Source organism: Corella eumyota, chromosome 6 (assembly GCF_963082875.1).
Source record: "Corella eumyota chromosome 6, kaCorEumy4.1, whole genome shotgun sequence".
Taxonomy (NCBI): Eukaryota; Metazoa; Chordata; class Ascidiacea; order Phlebobranchia; family Corellidae; genus Corella; species Corella eumyota.
The window spans coordinates 12,385,394-12,403,221 of NC_137495.1; the positions used below are offsets into that span (position 1 = coordinate 12,385,394).

Below are 17,828 nucleotides of genomic sequence, written 5' to 3' on the forward strand. Positions count from 1 at the left end.
AACAAAAACTCGAAAAACAATATAATTTTAACAAACTTCAAGGAAAAGTTTGTTTAAATAAGCAGTCAAAGTTTGGCCACTGCATTTTCAATGCTAGACACTCGATTATATCAGTTTTATTTAAATATTACTAAATTATAAAAACTAGCAATAATATTAAAATGGGTTTTTATTATTTATTTAAATCTCAGTTAAAAATAAAAAAAATATTTCAGAAATTACACTTTTGTTTCAGTTGTTCACTTAAAATAAAGTGTAACTCAAAATCAATCCTATTCACAGATACCCTTGGTTAAGACAAACATTTACACGATTTGTATAAAAAAAGGTGAAAAATATACATCTAGAACAAAGACACTTTTCAGTTCAACAATTTTCGCCTCCTAAAAAACACTAAAAACTCAAGTTTAAAACTTTTCTTCAAGTTTACTTTATTTCTAAAAATAGCTTGTAAATCACATTAACAAATACAAAATAATGCAGTAATCAACAGAAATGAATTTTAAGTAAAATCGCCTACTAATAAAAGTAGGACTTTCAAAAACCAAATTAACTCAAAAATACTCTTATCTACGGAAATCTTTAGTAAAAGGCGAAAGATTTACTCGATATGAATAAAAGTCCGAGTAAAATATTTTTATTGAAACTGAAGTATATTTCCCATTTAAATAAATTAATTTGTGGTGTTTGTGATCAGTTATAAGTTAAAACAGATACACTTAATACATTTCACTAACAAAAACTCAAATAACAATATAATTTTAACAAACTTCAAGAAAAAGTTTGTTGTAATAAGCAGTCAAAGTTTGGCCACTGCATTTTTAATGCTAGACACTCGATTATATCAGTTTTATTTAAATATTACTAAATTATAAAAACTAGCAATAATATTAAAATGGGTTTTTATTATTTATTTAAATCTCAGTTAAAAATAGAAAAAATATTTCAGAAATTACACTTTTGTTTCAGTTGTTCACTTAAAATAAAGTGTAACTCAAAATCAATCCTATTCACAGATACCCTTGGTTAAGACAAACATTTACACGATTTGTATAAAAAAAGGTGAAAAATATACATCTAGAACAAAGACACTTTTCAGTTCAACAATTTTCGCCTCCTAAGAAACACTAAAAACTCAAGTTTAAAACTTTTCTTCAAGTTTACTTTATTTCTAAAAATAGCTTGTTAATTACATTAACAAATACAAAACAATGCAGTAATAAACAGAAATGAATTTTAGGTAAAATTGCCTACTAATAAAAGTAGGCCTTTCAAAAACAAAATTAACTCAAAAATACTCTTATCCACGGAAATCTTTAGTAAAAGGCGAAAGATTTACTCGATATGAATAAAAGTCAGAGTAAAATACCTTTATTGAAACTGAACTATATTTCACAATTAAATAAATTAATTTGTGGTGTTTGTGATCAGTTATAACTTAAAACAGATACACTTTACTAACAAAAACTCGAAAAACAATATAATTTTAACGAACTTCAAGGAAAAGTTTGTTGTAATAAGCGGTCAAAGTTTGGCCATTGCATTTTCAATGCTAGACACTCGATTATATCAGTTTTATTTAAATATTACTAAATTATAAAAACTAGCAATAATATTAAAATGGGTTTTTATTATTTATTTAAATCTCATTTAAAAATAGAAAAAATATTTCAGAAATTACACTCTTGTTTCAGTTGGTCACTTAAAATAAAGTGTAACTCAAAATCAATCTTATTCACAGATATCTTTGGTTAAGACAAACATTTACACGATTTGTATAATTAAGGTGAAAAATATACATCTAGAACAAAGACACTTTTCAGTTTAACAATTTTCGCCTCCTAAAAAACACAAAAAACTCAGGTTTAAAACTTTTCTTCAAGTTTACTTTATTTCTAAAAATTGCTTGTTAATTACTTTAACAAATACAAAACAATGCATTAATAAACAAAAATGAATTTTAGATAAAATCGCCTACTAATAAAAGTAGGCCTTTCAAAAACAAAATTAACTCAAAAATACTCTTATCCACGGAAATCTTTAGTAAAAGGCGAAAGATTTACTCGATATGAATAAAAGTCCGAGTAAAAGATCTTTATTGAAACTGAAGTAAATTTCACAATTAAATAAATTAATTTGAGGTGTTTGTGATCAGTTATAAGTTAAAACAGATACACTTCACTAACAAAAACTTAAATAACAATATAATTTTAACAAACTTCAAGAAAAAGTTTGTTGTAATAAGCAGTCAAAGTTTGGCCACTGCATTTTCAATGCTAAACACTCGATTATAGCAGTTTTATTAAAATATTACTAAATTATAAAAACTAGCAATAATATTAAAATAGGTTTTTATTATTAATTAAATCTCAGTTAAAAATAAAAAAAATATTTCAGAAAAAAGTCAAAATCAATCCTATTCACAGATATCTTTGGTTAAGACAAACATTTACACGATTTGTATAATAAAGGTGAAAAATATACATCTAGAACAAAGACACTTTTCAGTTCAACAATTTTCGTCTCCTAAAAAACACTAAAAACTCAAGTATAAAACTTTTCTTCAAGTTTACTTTATTTCTAAAAATAGCTTGTTAATTACATTAACAAATACAAAATAATGCAGTAATCAACAGAAATGAATTTTAGATAAAATCGCCTACTAATTAAAGTAGGCCTTTCAATAACAAAATTAACTCAAAAATACTCTTATCCACGGAAATCTTTAGTAAAAAGCGAAAGATTTACTTGATATGAATAAAAGTCCGAGTAAAAGATTTTTATTGAAACTGAAGTATATTTCACAATTAAATAAATTAATTTGTGGTGTTTGTGATCAGTTATAAGTTAAAACAGATACACTTCACTAACAAAAACTCAAATAACAATATAATTTTAACAAACTTCAAGAAAAAGTTTGTTGTAATAAGCAGTCAAAGGTTGGCCACTGCATTTTCAATGCTAAACACTCGATTATAGCAGTTTTATTAAAATATTACTAAATTATAAAAACTAGCAATAATATTAAAATGGGTTTTTATTATTTATTTAAATCTCAGTTAAAAATAAAAAAATATTTCAGAAATTACACTCTTGTTTCAGTTGGTCACTTAAAATAAAGTGTAACTCAAAATCAATCTTATTCACAGATATCTTTGGTTAAGACAAACATTTACACGATTTGTATAATTAAGGTGAAAAATATACATCTAGAACAAAGACACTTTTCAGTTCAACAATTTTTGCCTCCTAAAAACTCAAGTTTAAAACTTTTCTTCAAGTTTACTTTATTTCTAAAAATAGCTTGTTAATTACATTAACAAATACAAAATAATGCAGTAATCAACAGAAATGAATTTTAGGTAAAATCGCCTACTATTAAAAGTAGGCCTTTCAAAAACAAATTTAACTCTAAAATCCTCTTATCCACGGAAAACTTTAGTAAAAGGTGAAAGATTTACTCGATATGAATAAAAGTCAGAGTAAAATACCTTTATTGAAACTGAACTATATTTCACAATTAAATAAATTAATTTGTGGTGTTTGTCATCAGTTATAAGTTAAAACAGATACACTTTACTAACAAAAACTCGAAAAACAATATAATTTTAACAAACTTCAAGGAAAAGTTTGTTGTAATAAGCAGTCAAAGTTTGGCCACTGCATTTTTAATGCTAGACACTCGATTATATCAGTTTTATTTAAATATTACTAAATTATAAAAACTAGCAATAATATTAAAATGGGTTTTTATTATTTATTTAAATCTCAGTTAAAAATATTTGAGAAATTACACTCTTGTTTCAGTTGTTCACTTAAAATAAAGTGTAACTCAAAATCAATCCTATTCACAGATACCCTTGGTTAAGACAAACATTTACACGATTTGTATAAAAAAAGGTGAAAAATATACATCTAGAACAAAGACACTTTTCAGTTCGACAATTTTCGCCTCCTAAGAAACACTAAAAACTCAAGTTTAAAACTTTTCTTCAAGTTTACTTCATTTCTAAAAATAGCTTGTTAATTACATTAACAAATACAAAACAATGCAGTAATAAACAGAAATGAATTTTAGGTAAAATTGCCTACTAATAAAAGTAGGTCTTTCAAAAACAAAATTAACTCAAAAATACTCTTATCCACGGAAAACTTTAGTAAAAGGCGAAAGATTTACTCGATATGAATAAAAGTCAGAGTAAAATACCTTTATTGAAACTGAACTATATTTCACAATTAAATAAATTAATTTGTGGTGTTTGTCATCAGTTATAAGTTAAAACAGATACACTTTACTAACAAAAACTCGAAAAACAATATAATTTTAACAAACTTCAAGGAAAAGTTTGTTTAAATAAGCAGTCAAAGTTTGGCCACTGCATTTTCAATGCTAGACACTCGATTATATCAGTTTTATTTAAATATTACTAAATTATAAAAACTAGCAATAATATTAAAATGGGTTTTTATTATTTATTTAAATCTCAGTTAAAAATAAAAAAAATATTTCAGAAATTACACTTTTGTTTCAGTTGTTCACTTAAAATAAAGTGTAACTCAAAATCAATCCTATTCACAGATACCCTTGGTTAAGACAAACATTTACACGATTTGTATAAAAAAAGGTGAAAAATATACATCTAGAACAAAGACACTTTTCAGTTCAACAATTTTCGCCTCCTAAAAAACACTAAAAACTCAAGTTTAAAACTTTTCTTCAAGTTTACTTTATTTCTAAAAATAGCTTGTAAATCACATTAACAAATACAAAATAATGCAGTAATCAACAGAAATGAATTTTAAGTAAAATCGCCTACTAATAAAAGTAGGACTTTCAAAAACCAAATTAACTCAAAAATACTCTTATCTACGGAAATCTTTAGTAAAAGGCGAAAGATTTACTCGATATGAATAAAAGTCCGAGTTAAATATTTTTATTGAAACTGAAGTATATTTCCCATTTAAATAAATTAATTTGTGGTGTTTGTGATCAGTTATAAGTTAAAACAGATACACTTAATACATTTCACTAACAAAAACTCAAATAACAATATAATTTTAACAAACTTCAAGAAAAAGTTTGTTGTAATAAGCAGTCAAAGTTTGGCCACTGCATTTTTAATGCTAGACACTCGATTATATCAGTTTTATTTAAATATTACTAAATTATAAAAACTAGCAATAATATTAAAATGGGTTTTTATTATTTATTTAAATCTCAGTTAAAAATAGAAAAAATATTTCAGAAATTACACTTTTGTTTCAGTTGTTCACTTAAAATAAAGTGTAACTCAAAATCAATCCTATTCACAGATACCCTTGGTTAAGACAAACATTTACACGATTTGTATAAAAAAAGGTGAAAAATATACATCTAGAACGAAGACACTTTTCAGTTCAACAATTTTCGCCTCCTAAGAAACACTAAAAACTCAAGTTTAAAACTTTTCTTCAAGTTTACTTTATTTCTAAAAATAGCTTGTTAATTACATTAACAAATACAAAACAATGCAGTAATAAACAGAAATGAATTTTAGGTAAAATTGCCTACTAATAAAAGTAGGCCTTTCAAAAACAAAATTAACTCAAAAATACTCTTATCCACGGAAATCTTTAGTAAAAGGCGAAAGATTTACTCGATATGAATAAAAGTCAGAGTAAAATACCTTTATTGAAACTGAACTATATTTCACAATTAAATAAATTAATTTGTGGTGTTTGTGATCAGTTATAACTTAAAACAGATACACTTTACTAACAAAAACTCGAAAAACAATATAATTTTAACAAACTTCAAGGAAAAGTTTGTTGTAATAAGCAGTCAAAGTTTGGCCACTGCATTTTCAATGCTAGACACTCGATTATATCAGTTTTATTCAAATATTACTAAATTATAAAAACTAGCAATAATATTAAAATGGGTTTTTATTATTTATTTAAATCTCAGTTAAAAATAAAAAAATATTTCAGAAATTACACTCTTGTTTCAGTTGGTCACTTAAAATAAAGTGTAACTCAAAATCAATCTTATTCACAGATATCTTTGGTTAAGACAAACATTTACACGATTTGTATAATTAAGGTGAAAAATATACATCTAGAACAAAGCAACTGTTCAGTTTAACAATTATCGCCTTCTAAAAAACACTAGAAACTCAAGTTTAAAACTTTTCTTCAAGTAAACTTTATTTCAAAAAATTGCTTGCTTATTACATAAACAAACACAAAATATTGCAGCAATCAACAGAAATGAATTTTAGGTAAAATCGCCTACTAATAAATAAATGTAGGCCTTTCAAAAACAAAATTAACTCAAAAATACTCTTACCCACGGAAATCTTTAGTAAAAGGCGAAAGATTTACTCGATATGAATAAAAGACAGAGTAAAATACCTTTATTGAAACTGAACTATATTTCACAATTAAATAAATTAATTTGTGGTGTTTGTGATCAGTTATAACTTAAAACAGATACACTTTACTAACAAAAACTCGAAAAACAATATAATTTTAACGAACTTCAAGGAAAAGTTTGTTGTAATAAGCGGTCAAAGTTTGGCCATTGCATTTTCAATGCTAGACACTCGATTATATCAGTTTTATTTAAATATTACTAAATTATAAAAACTAGCAATAATATTAAAATGGGTTTTTATTATTTATTTAAATCTCATTTAAAAATAGAAAAAATATTTCAGAAATTACACTCTTGTTTCAGTTGGTCACTTAAAATAAAGTGTAACTCAAAATCAATCTTATTCACAGATATCTTTGGTTAAGACAAACATTTACACGATTTGTATAATTAAGGTGAAAAATATACATCTAGAACAAAGACACTTTTCAGTTTAACAATTTTCGCCTCCTAAAAAACACAAAAAACTCAGGTTTAAAACTTTTCTTCAAGTTTACTTTATTTCTAAAAATTGCTTGTTAATTACTTTAACAAATACAAAACAATGCATTAATAAACAAAAATGAATTTTAGGTAAAATCGCCTACTAATAAAAGTAGGCCTTTCAAAAACAAAATTAACTCAAAAATACTCTTATCCACGGAAATCTTTAGTAAAAGGGGAACGATTTACTCGATATGAATAAAAGTCAGAGCAAAATACCTTTATTGAAACTGAACTATATTTCACAATTAAATAAATTAATTTGTGGTGTTTGTTATTAGTTGTAGATTGAAACAGATACACTTAATACACTTCACTACCAAAAACTCAAATAACAATATAATTTTAACAAACTTCAAGGAAAAAGTTTGTTGTAATAAGCAGTCAAAGTTTGGCCACTGCATTTTCAATGCTAGACACTCGATTATATCAGTTTTATTTAAATATTACTAAATTATAAAAACTAGCAATAATATTAAAATGGGTTTTTATTATTTATTTAAATCTCAGTTAAAAATAGAAAAAATATTTCAGAAATTACACTCTTGTTTCAGTTGTTCACTTAAAATAAAGTGTAACTCAAAATCAATCCAATTCACAGATACCTTTGGTTAAGACAAACATTTACACGATTTGTATAAAAAAAGGTGAAAAATATACATCTAGAACAAAGACACTTTTCAGTTCAACAATTTTCGCCTCCTAAGAAACACTAAAAACTCAAGTTTAAAGCTTTTCTTCAAGTTTACTTTATTTCTAAATATAGCTTGTTAATTACATTAACAAATACAAAATAATGCAGTAATCAACAGAAATGAATTTTAAGTAAAATCGCCTACTAACAAAAGTAGGCCTTTCAAAAACAAAATTAACTCAAAAATACTCTTATCCACGGAAATTTTTAGTAAAAGGCGAAAGATTTACTCGATATGAATAAAAGACCGAGTAAAAAATTTTTATTGAAACTGAAGTATATTTCACAATTAAATAAATTAATTTGTGGTGTTTGTGATCAGTTATAAGTTAAAACAGATACACTTCACTAACAAAAACTCAAATAACAATATAATTTTAACAAACTTCAAGAAAAAGTTTGTTGTAATAAGCAATCAAAGTTTGCCCACTGCATTTTCAATGCTAAACACTCGATTATAGCGGTTTTATTAAAATATTACTAAATTATAAAAACTAGCAATAATATTTAAATAGGTTTTTATTATTAATTAAATCTCAGTTAAAAATAAAAAAAATATTTCAGAAAAAAGTCAAAATCAATCCTATTCACAGATATCTTTGGTTAAGACAAACATTTACACGATTTGTATAATAAAGGTGAAAAATTTACATCTAGAACAAAGACACTTTTCAGTTCAACAATTTTCGCCTCCTAAAAAACACTAAAAACTCAAGTTTAAAACTTTTCTTCAAGTTTACTTTATTTCTAAAAATAGCTTGTTAATTACATTAACAAATACAAAATAATGCAGTAATCAACAGAAATAAATTTTAGATAAAATCGCCTACTAATTAAAGTAGGCTTTTCAAAAACAAAATTAACTCAAAAATACTCTTATCCACGGAAATCTTTAGTAAAAGGCGAAAGATTTACTCGATATGAATAAAAGTCCGAGTAAAATATTTTTATTGAAACTGAAGTATATTTCCCAATTAAATAAATTAATTTGTGGTGTTTGTGATCAGTTATAAGTTAAAACAGATACACTTAATACATTTCACTAACAAAAACTCAAATAACAATATAATTTTAACAAACTTCAAGAAAAAGTTTGTTGTAATAAGCAGTCAAAGTTTGGCCACTGCATTTTCAATGCTAGACACTCGATTATAGCAGTTTCATTAAAATATTACTAAATTATAAAAACTAGCAATAATATTTAAATAGGTTTTTATTATTAATTAAATCTCAGTTAAAAATAAAAAAAATATTTCAGAAAAAAGTCAAAATCAATCCTATTCACAGATATCTTTAGTTAAGACAAACACTTACACGATTTGTATAATAAAGGTGAAAAATATACATCTAGAACAAAGACACTTTTCAGTTTAACAATTTTCGCCTCCTAAAAAACACTAAAAACTCAAGTTTAAAACTTTTCTTCAAGTTTACTTTATTTCTAAATATAGCTTGTTAATTACATTAACAAATACAAAATAATGCAGTAATCAACAAAAATGAATTTTAGATAAAATCGCCTACTAATTAAAGTAGGCCTTTCAAAAAGAAAATTAACTCAAAAATACTCTTATCCACGGAAATCTTTAGTAAAAGGCGAAAGATTTACTCGATATGAATAAAAGTCCGAGTAAAAGATCTTTATTAAAACTGAAGTAAATTTCACAATTAAATAAATTAATTTGTGGTGTTTGTGATCAGTTATAAGTTAAAACAGATACACTTCACTAACAAAAACTCAAATAACAATATAATTTTAACAAACTTCAAGAAAAAGTTTGTTGTAATAAGCAGTCAAAGTTTGGCCACTGCATTTTCAATGCTAAACACTCGATTATAGCAGTTTTATTAAAATATTACTAAATTATAAAAACTAGCAATAATATTTAAATAGGTTTTTATTATTAATTAAATCTCAGTTAAAAATAAAAAAAATATTTCAGAAAAAAGTCAAAATCAATCCTATTCACAGATACCTTTGGTTAAGACAAACATTTACACGATTTGTATAATAAAGGTGAAAAATATACATCTAGAACAAAGACACTTTTCAGTTCAACAATTTTCGCCTCCTAAAAAACACTAAAAACTCAAGTTTAAAACTTTTCTTCAAGTTTACTTTATTTCTAAAAATAGCTTGTTAATTACATTAACAAATACAAAATAATGCATTAATCAACAGAAATGAATTTTAGATAAAATTGCCCACTAATTAAAGTAGGCCTTTCAAAAACAAAATTAACTCAAAAATACTCTTATCCACGGAAATCTTTAGTAAAAGGCGAAAGATTTACTCGATATGAATAAAAGTCCGAGTAAAAGTTTTTTATTGAAACTGAAGTATATTTCACAATTAAATAAATTAATTTGTGGTGTTTGTGATCAGTTATAAGTTAAAACAGATACACTTCACTAACAAAAACTCAAATAACAATATAATTTTAACAAACTTCAAGAAAAAGTTTGTTGTAATAAGCAGTCAAAGTTTGGCCACTGCATTTTCAATGCTAAACACTCGATTATAGCAGTTTTATTAAAATATTACTAAATTATAAAAACTAGCAATAATATTTAAATAGGTTTTTATTATTAATTAAATCTCAGTTAAAAATAAAAAAAATATTTCAGAAAAAAGTCAAAATCAATCCTATTTACAGATAGCTTTGGTTAAGACAAACATTTACACGATTTGTATAATAAAGGTGAAAAATATACATCTAGAACAAAGACACTTTTCAGTTCAACAATTTTCGCCTCCTAAAAAACACTAAAAACTCAAGTTTAAAACTTTTCTTCAAGTTTACTTTATTTCTAAAAATAGCTTGTAAATTACATTAACAAATGCAAAATAATGCAGTAATCAACAGAAATGAATTTTAAGTAAAATCGCCTACTAATAAAAGTAGGACTTTCAAAAACAAAATTAACTCAAAAATACTCTTATCCACGGAAATCTTTAGTAAAAGGCGAAAGATTTACTCGATATGAATAAAAGTCCGAGTAAAAGATTTTTATTGAAACTGAAGTATATTTCACAATTAAATAAATTAATTTGTGGTGTTTGTGATCAGTTATAAGTTAAAACAGATACACTTCACTAACAAAAACTCAAATAACAATATAATTTTAACAAACTTCAAGAAAAAGTTTGTTGTAATAAGCAATCAAAGTTTGCCCACTGCATTTTCAATGCTAAGCACTCGATTATAGCGGTTTTATTAAAATATTACTAAATTATAAAAACTAGCAATAATATTTAAATAGGTTTTTATTATTAATTAAATCTCAGTTAAAAATAAAAAAAATATTTCAGAAAAAAGTCAAAATCAATCCTATTCACAGATATCTTTGGTTAAGACAAACATTTACACGATTTGTATAATAAAGGTGAAAAATATACATCTAGAACAAAGACACTTTTCAGTTCAACAATTTTCGCCTCCTAAAAAACACTAAAAACTCAAGTTTAAAACTTTTCTTCAAGTTTACTTTATTTATAAAAATAGCTTGTTAATTACATTAACAAATACAAAATAATGCAGTAATCAACAGAAATGAATTTTAGATAAAATCGCATACTAATTAAAGTAGGCCTTTCAAAAACAAAATTAACTCAAAAATACTCTTATCCACGGAAATCTTTAGTAAAAGGCGAAAGATTTACTCGATATGAATAAAAGTCCGATTAAAATATTTTTATTGAAACTGAAGTATATTTCGCAATTAAATAATATAATTTGTGGTGTTTGTGATCAGTTAAAAGTTAAAACAGATACACTTAATACATTTTACTAACAAAAACTTAAATAACAATATAATTTTAACAAACTTCAAGAAAAAGTTTGTTGTAATAAGCAGTCAAAGTTTGGCCACTGCATTTTTAATGCTAGACACTCGATTATATCAGTTTTATTTAAATAATACTAAATTATAAAAACTAGCAATCATATTTAAATGGGTTTTTATTATTAATTAAATCTCAGTTAAAAATAAAAAAATATTTCAGAAATTACACTCTTGTTTCAGTTGGTCACTTAAAATAAAGTGTAACTCAAAATTAATCCTATTCACAGATATCTTTGGTTAAGACAAACTTTTACACGATTTGTATAATAAAGGTGAAAAATATACATCTAGAACAAATACACTTTTCAGTTCAACAATTTTCGCCTCCTAAAAAACACTAAAAACTCAAGTTTAAAACTTTTCTTCAAGTTTACTTTATTTCTAAAAATAGCTTGTTAATTACATTAACAAATACAAAATAATGCAGTAATCAACAGAAATGAATTTTAAGTAAAATCGCCTACTAATTAAAGTAGGCCTTTCAAAAAGAAAATTAACTCAAAAATACTCTTATCCACGGAAATCTTTAGTAAAAGGCGAAAGATTTACTCGATATGAATAAAAGTCCGAGTAAAAGATCTTTATTGAAACTGAAGTAAATTTCACAATTAAATAAATTAATTTGAGGTGTTTGTGATCAGTTATAAGTTAAAACAGATACACTTCACTAACAAAAACTCAAATAACAATATAATTTTAACAAACTTCAAGAAAAAGTTTGTTGTAATAAGCAGTCAAAGTTTGGCCACTGCATTTTCAATGCTAAACACCCGATTATAGCAGTTTTATTAAAATATTACTAAATTATAAAAACTAGCAATAATATTTAAATAGGTTTTTATTATTAATTAAATCTCAGTTAAAAATAAAAAAAATATTTCAGAAAAAAGTCAAAATCAATCCTATTCACAGATATCTTTGGTTAAGACAAACATTTACACGATTTGTATAATAAAGGTGAAAAATATACATCTAGAACAAAGACACTTTTCAGTTCAACAATTTTCGCCTCCTAAAAAACACTAAAAACTCAAGTTTAAAACTTTTCTTCAAGTTTACTTTATTTCTAAAAATAGCTTGTTAATTACATTAACAAATACAAAATAATGCAGTAATCAACAGAAATGAATTTTAGATAAAATCGCATACTAATTAAAGTAGGCCTTTCAAAAACAAAATTAACTCAAAAATACTCTTATCCACGGAAATCTTTAGTAAAAGGCGAAAGATTTACTCGATATGAATAAAAGTCCGATTAAAATATTTTTATTGAAACTGAAGTATATTTCGCAATTAAATAATATAATTTGTGGTGTTTGTGATCAGTTAAAAGTTAAAACAGATACACTTAATACATTTTACTAACAAAAACTTAAATAACAATATAATTTTAACAAACTTCAAGAAAAAGTTTGTTGTAATAAGCAGTCAAAGTTTGGCCACTGCATTTTTAATGCTAGACACTCGATTATATCAGTTTTATTTAAATAATACTAAATTATAAAAACTAGCAATCATATTTAAATGGGTTTTTATTATTAATTAAATCTCAGTTAAAAATAAAAAAATATTTCAGAAATTACACTCTTGTTTCAGTTGGTCACTTAAAATAAAGTGTAACTCAAAATTAATCCTATTCACAGATATCTTTGGTTAAGACAAACTTTTACACGATTTGTATAATAAAGGTGAAAAATATACATCTAGAACAAATACACTTTTCAGTTCAACAATTTTCGCCTCCTAAAAAACACTAAAAACTCAAGTTTAAAACTTTTCTTCAAGTTTACTTTATTTCTAAAAATAGCTTGTTAATTACATTAACAAATACAAAATAATGCAGTAATCAACAGAAATGAATTTTAAGTAAAATCGCCTACTAATTAAAGTAGGCCTTTCAAAAAGAAAATTAACTCAAAAATACTCTTATCCACGGAAATCTTTAGTAAAAGGCGAAAGATTTACTCGATATGAATAAAAGTCCGAGTAAAAGATCTTTATTGAAACTGAAGTAAATTTCACAATTAAATAAATTAATTTGAGGTGTTTGTGATCAGTTATAAGTTAAAACAGATACACTTCACTAACAAAAACTCAAATAACAATATAATTTTAACAAACTTCAAGAAAAAGTTTGTTGTAATAAGCAGTCAAAGTTTGGCCACTGCATTTTCAATGCTAAACACCCGATTATAGCAGTTTTATTAAAATATTACTAAATTATAAAAACTAGCAATAATATTTAAATAGGTTTTTATTATTAATTAAATCTCAGTTAAAAATAAAAAAAATATTTCAGAAAAAAGTCAAAATCAATCCTATTCACAGATATCTTTGGTTAAGACAAACATTTACACGATTTGTATAATAAAGGTGAAAAATATACATCTAGAACAAAGACACTTTTCAGTTCAACAATTTTCGCCTCCTAAAAAACACTAAAAACTCAAGTTTAAAACTTTTCTTCAAGTTTACTTTATTTCTAAAAATAGCTTGTTAATTACATTAACAAATACAAAATAATGCATTAATCAACAGAAATGAATTTTAGATAAAATCGCCCACTAATTAAAGTAGGCCTTTCAAAAACAAAATTAACTCAAAAATACTCTTATCCACGGAAATCTTTAGTAAAAGGCGAAAGATTTACTCGATATGAATAAAAGTCCGAGTAAAAGTTTTTTATTGAAACTGAAGTATATTTCACAATTAAATAAATTAATTTGTGGTGTTTGTGATCAGTTATAAGTTAAAACAGATACACTTCACTAACAAAAACTCAAATAACAATATAATTTTAACAAACTTCAAGAAAAAGTTTGTTGTAATAAGCAGTCAAAGTTTGGCCACTGCATTTTCAATGCTAAACACTCGATTATAGCAGTTTTATTAAAATATTACTAAATTATAAAAACTAGCAATAATATTTAAATAGGTTTTTATTATTAATTAAATCTCAGTTAAAAATAAAAAAAATATTTCAGAAAAAAGTCAAAATCAATCCTATTTACAGATATCTTTGGTTAAGACAAACATTTACACGATTTGTATAATAAAGGTGAAAAATATACATCTAGAACAAAGACACTTTTCAGTTCAACAATTTTCGCCTCCTAAAAAACACTAAAAACTCAAGTTTAAAACTTTTCTTCAAGTTTACTTTATTTCGAAAAATAGTTTGTAAATTACATTAACAAATGCAAAATAATGCAGTAATCAACAGAAATGAATTTTAAGTAAAATCGCCTACTAATAAAAGTAGGACTTTCAAAAACAAAATTAACTCAAAAATACTCTTATCTACGGAAATCTTTAGTAAAAGGCGAAAGATTTACTCGATATGAATAAAAGACCGAGTAAAATATTTTTATTGAAACTGAAGTATATTTCACAATTAAATAAATTAATTTGTGATGTTTGTGATCAGTTATAAGTTAAAACAGATACACTTCACTAACAAAAACTCAAATAACAATATAATTTTAACAAACTTCAAGAAAAAGTTTGTTGTAATAAGCAGTCAAAGTTTGGCCACTGCATTTTTAATGCTAGACACTCGATTATAGCAGTTTTATTAAAATATTACTAAATTATAAAAACTAGCAATAATATTTAAATAGGTTTTTATTATTAATTAAATCTCAGTTAAAAATAAAAAAAATATTTCAGAAAAAAGTCAAAATCAATCCTATTCACAGATATCTTTGGTTAAGACAAACATTTACACGATTTGTATAATAAAGGTGAAAAATATACATCTAGAACAAAGACACTTTTCAGTTCAACAATTTTCGCCTCCTAAAAAACACTAAAAACTCAAGTTTAAAACTTTTCTTCAAGTTTACTTTATTTCTAAAAATAGCTTACATTAACAAATACAAAATTACATTAACAAATACAAAATAATGCAGTAATCAACAGAAATAAATTTAGATAAAATCGCCTACTAATTAAAGTAGGCCTTTCAAAAACAAAATTAACTCAAAAATACTCTTATCCACGGAAATCTTTAGTAAAAGGCGAAAGATTTACTCGATATGAATAAAAGTCCGAGTAAAAGATTTTTATTGAAACTGAAGTATATTTCACAATTAAATAAATTAATTTGTGGTGTTTGTGATCAGTTATAAGTTAAAACAGATACACTTCACTAACAAAAACCCAAATAACAATATAATTTTAACAAACTTCAAGAAAAAGTTTGTTGTATTAAGCAATCAAAGTTTGCCCACTGCATTTTCAATGCTAAACACTCGATTATAGCGGTTTTATTAAAATATTACTAAATTATAAAAACTAGCAATAATATTTAAATAGGTTTTTATTATTAATTAAATCTCAGTTAAAAATAAAAAAAATATTTCAGAAAAAAGTCAAAATCAATCCTATTCACAAATATCTTTGGTTAAGACAAACATTTACACGATTTGTATAATAAAGGTGAAAAATATACATCTAGAACAAAGACACTTTTCAGTTCAACAATTTTCGCCTCCTAAAAAACACTAAAAACTCAAGTTTAAAACTTTTCTTCAAGTTTACTTTATTTCTAAAAATAGCTTGTTAATTACATTAACAAATACAAAATAATGCAGTAATCAACAGAAATGAATTTTAGATAAAATCGCCTACTAATTAAAGTAGGCCTTTCAAAAACAAAATTAACTCAAAAATACTCTTATCCACGGAAATCTTTAGTAAAAGGCGAAAGATTTACTCGATATGAATAAAAGTCCGAGTAAAATATTTTTATTGAAACTGAAGTATATTTCGCAATTAAATAATATAATTTGTGGTGTTTGTGATCAGTTAAAAGTTAAAACAGATACACTTAATACATTTTACTAACAAAAACTTAAATAACAATATAATTTTAACAAACTTCAAGAAAAAGTTTGTTGTAATAAGCAGTCAAAGTTTGGCCACTGCATTTTTAATGCTAGACACTCGATTATATCAGTTTTATTTAAATAATACTAAATTATAAAAACTAGCAATCATATTTAAATGGGTTTTTATTATTAATTAAATCTCAGTTAAAAATAAAAAAATATTTCAGAAATTACACTCTTGTTTCAGTTGGTCACTTAAAATAAAGTGTAACTCAAAATTAATCCTATTCACAGATATCTTTGGTTAAGACAAACTTTTACACGATTTGTATAATAAAGGTGAAAAATATACATCTAGAACAAATACACTTTTCAGTTCAACAATTTTCGCCTCCTAAAAAACACTAAAAACTCAAGTTTAAAACTTTTCTTCAAGTTTACTTTATTTCTAAAAATAGTTTGTTAATTACATTAACAAATACAAAATAATGCAGTAATCAACAGAAATGAATTTTAAGTAAAATCGCCTACTAATTAAAGTAGGCCTTTCAAAAACAAAATTAACTCAAAAATACTCTTATCCACGGAAATCTTTAGTAAAAGGCGAAAGATTTACTTGATATGAATAAAAGTCCGAGTAAAATATTTTTATTGAAACTGAAGTATATTTTACAATTAAATAAATTAATTTGTGGTGTTTGTGATCAGTTATAAGTTAAAACAGATACACTTCACTAACAAAAACTCAAATAACAATATAATTTTAACAAACTTCAAGAAAAAGTTTGTTGTAATAAGCAGTCAAAGTTTGGCCACTGCATTTTCAATGCTAAACACTCGATTATAGCAGTTTTATTAAAATATTACTAAATTATAAAAACTAGCAATAATATTTAAATAGGTTTTTATTATTAATTAAATCTCAGTTAAAAATAAAAAAAATATTTCAGAAAAAAGTCAAAATCAATCCTATTCACAGATATCTTTGGTTAAGACAAACATTTACACGATTTGTATAATAAAGGTGAAAAATATACATCTAGAACAAAAACACTTTTCAGTTCAACAATTTTTGCCTCCTAAAAAACACTAAAAACTCAAGTTTAAAACTTTTCTTCAAGTTTACTTTATTTCTAAAAATAGCTTGTTAATTACATTAACAAATACAAAATAATGCAGTAATCAACAGAAATGAATTTTAGATAAAATCGCCTACTAATTAAAGTAGGCCTTTCAAAAACAAAATTAACTCAAAAATACTCTTATCCACGGAAATCTTTAGTAAAAGGCGAAAGATTTACTCGATATGAATAAAAGTCCGAGTAAAATATTTTTATTGAAACTGAAGTATATTTCGCAATTAAATAATATAATTTGTGGTGTTTGTGATCAGTTAAAAGTTAAAACAGATACACTTAATACATTTTACTAACAAAAACTTAAATAACAATATAATTTTAACAAACTTCAAGAAAAAGTTTGTTGTAATAAGCAGTCAAAGTTTGGCCACTGCATTTTTAATGCTAGACACTCGATTATATCAGTTTTATTTAAATAT

General features: G+C 24.4%; 24 non-coding genes and 1 pseudogene across 24 annotated transcripts; all 25 read right to left on the bottom strand.

Moving 5' to 3' along the window:
* Positions 1 to 514: 514 nt before the first annotated feature.
* Positions 515 to 630, bottom strand: LOC145757530 (U5 spliceosomal RNA). Its single transcript, XR_014285565.1, has one exon. It is a non-coding gene; the product is annotated as a U5 spliceosomal RNA (small nuclear RNA).
* Positions 631 to 1,248: 618 nt separating this feature from the next.
* Positions 1,249 to 1,364, bottom strand: LOC145757298 (U5 spliceosomal RNA). The gene has a single exon (XR_014285341.1). It is a non-coding gene; the product is annotated as a U5 spliceosomal RNA (small nuclear RNA).
* Positions 1,365 to 1,972: 608 nt separating this feature from the next.
* Positions 1,973 to 2,088, bottom strand: LOC145757326 (U5 spliceosomal RNA). The gene has a single exon (XR_014285367.1). It is a non-coding gene; the product is annotated as a U5 spliceosomal RNA (small nuclear RNA).
* A 569-nt stretch (positions 2,089 to 2,657) lies between these two features.
* LOC145757627 (U5 spliceosomal RNA) lies at positions 2,658 to 2,773 on the bottom strand. Its single transcript, XR_014285657.1, has one exon. It is a non-coding gene; the product is annotated as a U5 spliceosomal RNA (small nuclear RNA).
* Positions 2,774 to 3,370: 597 nt separating this feature from the next.
* Positions 3,371 to 3,486, bottom strand: LOC145757601 (U5 spliceosomal RNA). The gene has a single exon (XR_014285632.1). It is a non-coding gene; the product is annotated as a U5 spliceosomal RNA (small nuclear RNA).
* Positions 3,487 to 4,086: 600 nt separating this feature from the next.
* Positions 4,087 to 4,202, bottom strand: LOC145757491 (U5 spliceosomal RNA). Its single transcript, XR_014285528.1, has one exon. It is a non-coding gene; the product is annotated as a U5 spliceosomal RNA (small nuclear RNA).
* A 609-nt stretch (positions 4,203 to 4,811) lies between these two features.
* LOC145757508 (U5 spliceosomal RNA) lies at positions 4,812 to 4,927 on the bottom strand. The gene has a single exon (XR_014285544.1). It is a non-coding gene; the product is annotated as a U5 spliceosomal RNA (small nuclear RNA).
* A 618-nt stretch (positions 4,928 to 5,545) lies between these two features.
* On the bottom strand, positions 5,546 to 5,661 carry LOC145757299 (U5 spliceosomal RNA). Its single transcript, XR_014285342.1, has one exon. It is a non-coding gene; the product is annotated as a U5 spliceosomal RNA (small nuclear RNA).
* Positions 5,662 to 6,288: 627 nt separating this feature from the next.
* Positions 6,289 to 6,388, bottom strand: LOC145757630 (U5 spliceosomal RNA; annotated as a pseudogene).
* A 608-nt stretch (positions 6,389 to 6,996) lies between these two features.
* On the bottom strand, positions 6,997 to 7,112 carry LOC145757652 (U5 spliceosomal RNA). Its single transcript, XR_014285678.1, has one exon. It is a non-coding gene; the product is annotated as a U5 spliceosomal RNA (small nuclear RNA).
* Positions 7,113 to 7,730: 618 nt separating this feature from the next.
* LOC145757563 (U5 spliceosomal RNA) lies at positions 7,731 to 7,847 on the bottom strand. Its single transcript, XR_014285597.1, has one exon. It is a non-coding gene; the product is annotated as a U5 spliceosomal RNA (small nuclear RNA).
* A 568-nt stretch (positions 7,848 to 8,415) lies between these two features.
* On the bottom strand, positions 8,416 to 8,532 carry LOC145757425 (U5 spliceosomal RNA). The gene has a single exon (XR_014285464.1). It is a non-coding gene; the product is annotated as a U5 spliceosomal RNA (small nuclear RNA).
* Positions 8,533 to 9,110: 578 nt separating this feature from the next.
* LOC145757291 (U5 spliceosomal RNA) lies at positions 9,111 to 9,226 on the bottom strand. The gene has a single exon (XR_014285335.1). It is a non-coding gene; the product is annotated as a U5 spliceosomal RNA (small nuclear RNA).
* A 569-nt stretch (positions 9,227 to 9,795) lies between these two features.
* Positions 9,796 to 9,911, bottom strand: LOC145757433 (U5 spliceosomal RNA). Its single transcript, XR_014285472.1, has one exon. It is a non-coding gene; the product is annotated as a U5 spliceosomal RNA (small nuclear RNA).
* A 569-nt stretch (positions 9,912 to 10,480) lies between these two features.
* On the bottom strand, positions 10,481 to 10,596 carry LOC145757430 (U5 spliceosomal RNA). The gene has a single exon (XR_014285469.1). It is a non-coding gene; the product is annotated as a U5 spliceosomal RNA (small nuclear RNA).
* Positions 10,597 to 11,167: 571 nt separating this feature from the next.
* On the bottom strand, positions 11,168 to 11,281 carry LOC145757571 (U5 spliceosomal RNA). The gene has a single exon (XR_014285604.1). It is a non-coding gene; the product is annotated as a U5 spliceosomal RNA (small nuclear RNA).
* Positions 11,282 to 11,896: 615 nt separating this feature from the next.
* LOC145757293 (U5 spliceosomal RNA) lies at positions 11,897 to 12,012 on the bottom strand. Its single transcript, XR_014285336.1, has one exon. It is a non-coding gene; the product is annotated as a U5 spliceosomal RNA (small nuclear RNA).
* A 571-nt stretch (positions 12,013 to 12,583) lies between these two features.
* Positions 12,584 to 12,697, bottom strand: LOC145757572 (U5 spliceosomal RNA). The gene has a single exon (XR_014285605.1). It is a non-coding gene; the product is annotated as a U5 spliceosomal RNA (small nuclear RNA).
* Positions 12,698 to 13,312: 615 nt separating this feature from the next.
* LOC145757295 (U5 spliceosomal RNA) lies at positions 13,313 to 13,428 on the bottom strand. The gene has a single exon (XR_014285338.1). It is a non-coding gene; the product is annotated as a U5 spliceosomal RNA (small nuclear RNA).
* Positions 13,429 to 13,997: 569 nt separating this feature from the next.
* Positions 13,998 to 14,113, bottom strand: LOC145757436 (U5 spliceosomal RNA). Its single transcript, XR_014285474.1, has one exon. It is a non-coding gene; the product is annotated as a U5 spliceosomal RNA (small nuclear RNA).
* Positions 14,114 to 14,682: 569 nt separating this feature from the next.
* LOC145757589 (U5 spliceosomal RNA) lies at positions 14,683 to 14,798 on the bottom strand. The gene has a single exon (XR_014285621.1). It is a non-coding gene; the product is annotated as a U5 spliceosomal RNA (small nuclear RNA).
* Positions 14,799 to 15,379: 581 nt separating this feature from the next.
* Positions 15,380 to 15,495, bottom strand: LOC145757406 (U5 spliceosomal RNA). The gene has a single exon (XR_014285445.1). It is a non-coding gene; the product is annotated as a U5 spliceosomal RNA (small nuclear RNA).
* A 569-nt stretch (positions 15,496 to 16,064) lies between these two features.
* LOC145757407 (U5 spliceosomal RNA) lies at positions 16,065 to 16,180 on the bottom strand. The gene has a single exon (XR_014285446.1). It is a non-coding gene; the product is annotated as a U5 spliceosomal RNA (small nuclear RNA).
* Positions 16,181 to 16,795: 615 nt separating this feature from the next.
* On the bottom strand, positions 16,796 to 16,911 carry LOC145757455 (U5 spliceosomal RNA). The gene has a single exon (XR_014285493.1). It is a non-coding gene; the product is annotated as a U5 spliceosomal RNA (small nuclear RNA).
* A 569-nt stretch (positions 16,912 to 17,480) lies between these two features.
* Positions 17,481 to 17,596, bottom strand: LOC145757408 (U5 spliceosomal RNA). The gene has a single exon (XR_014285447.1). It is a non-coding gene; the product is annotated as a U5 spliceosomal RNA (small nuclear RNA).
* Positions 17,597 to 17,828: the final 232 nt, after the last annotated feature.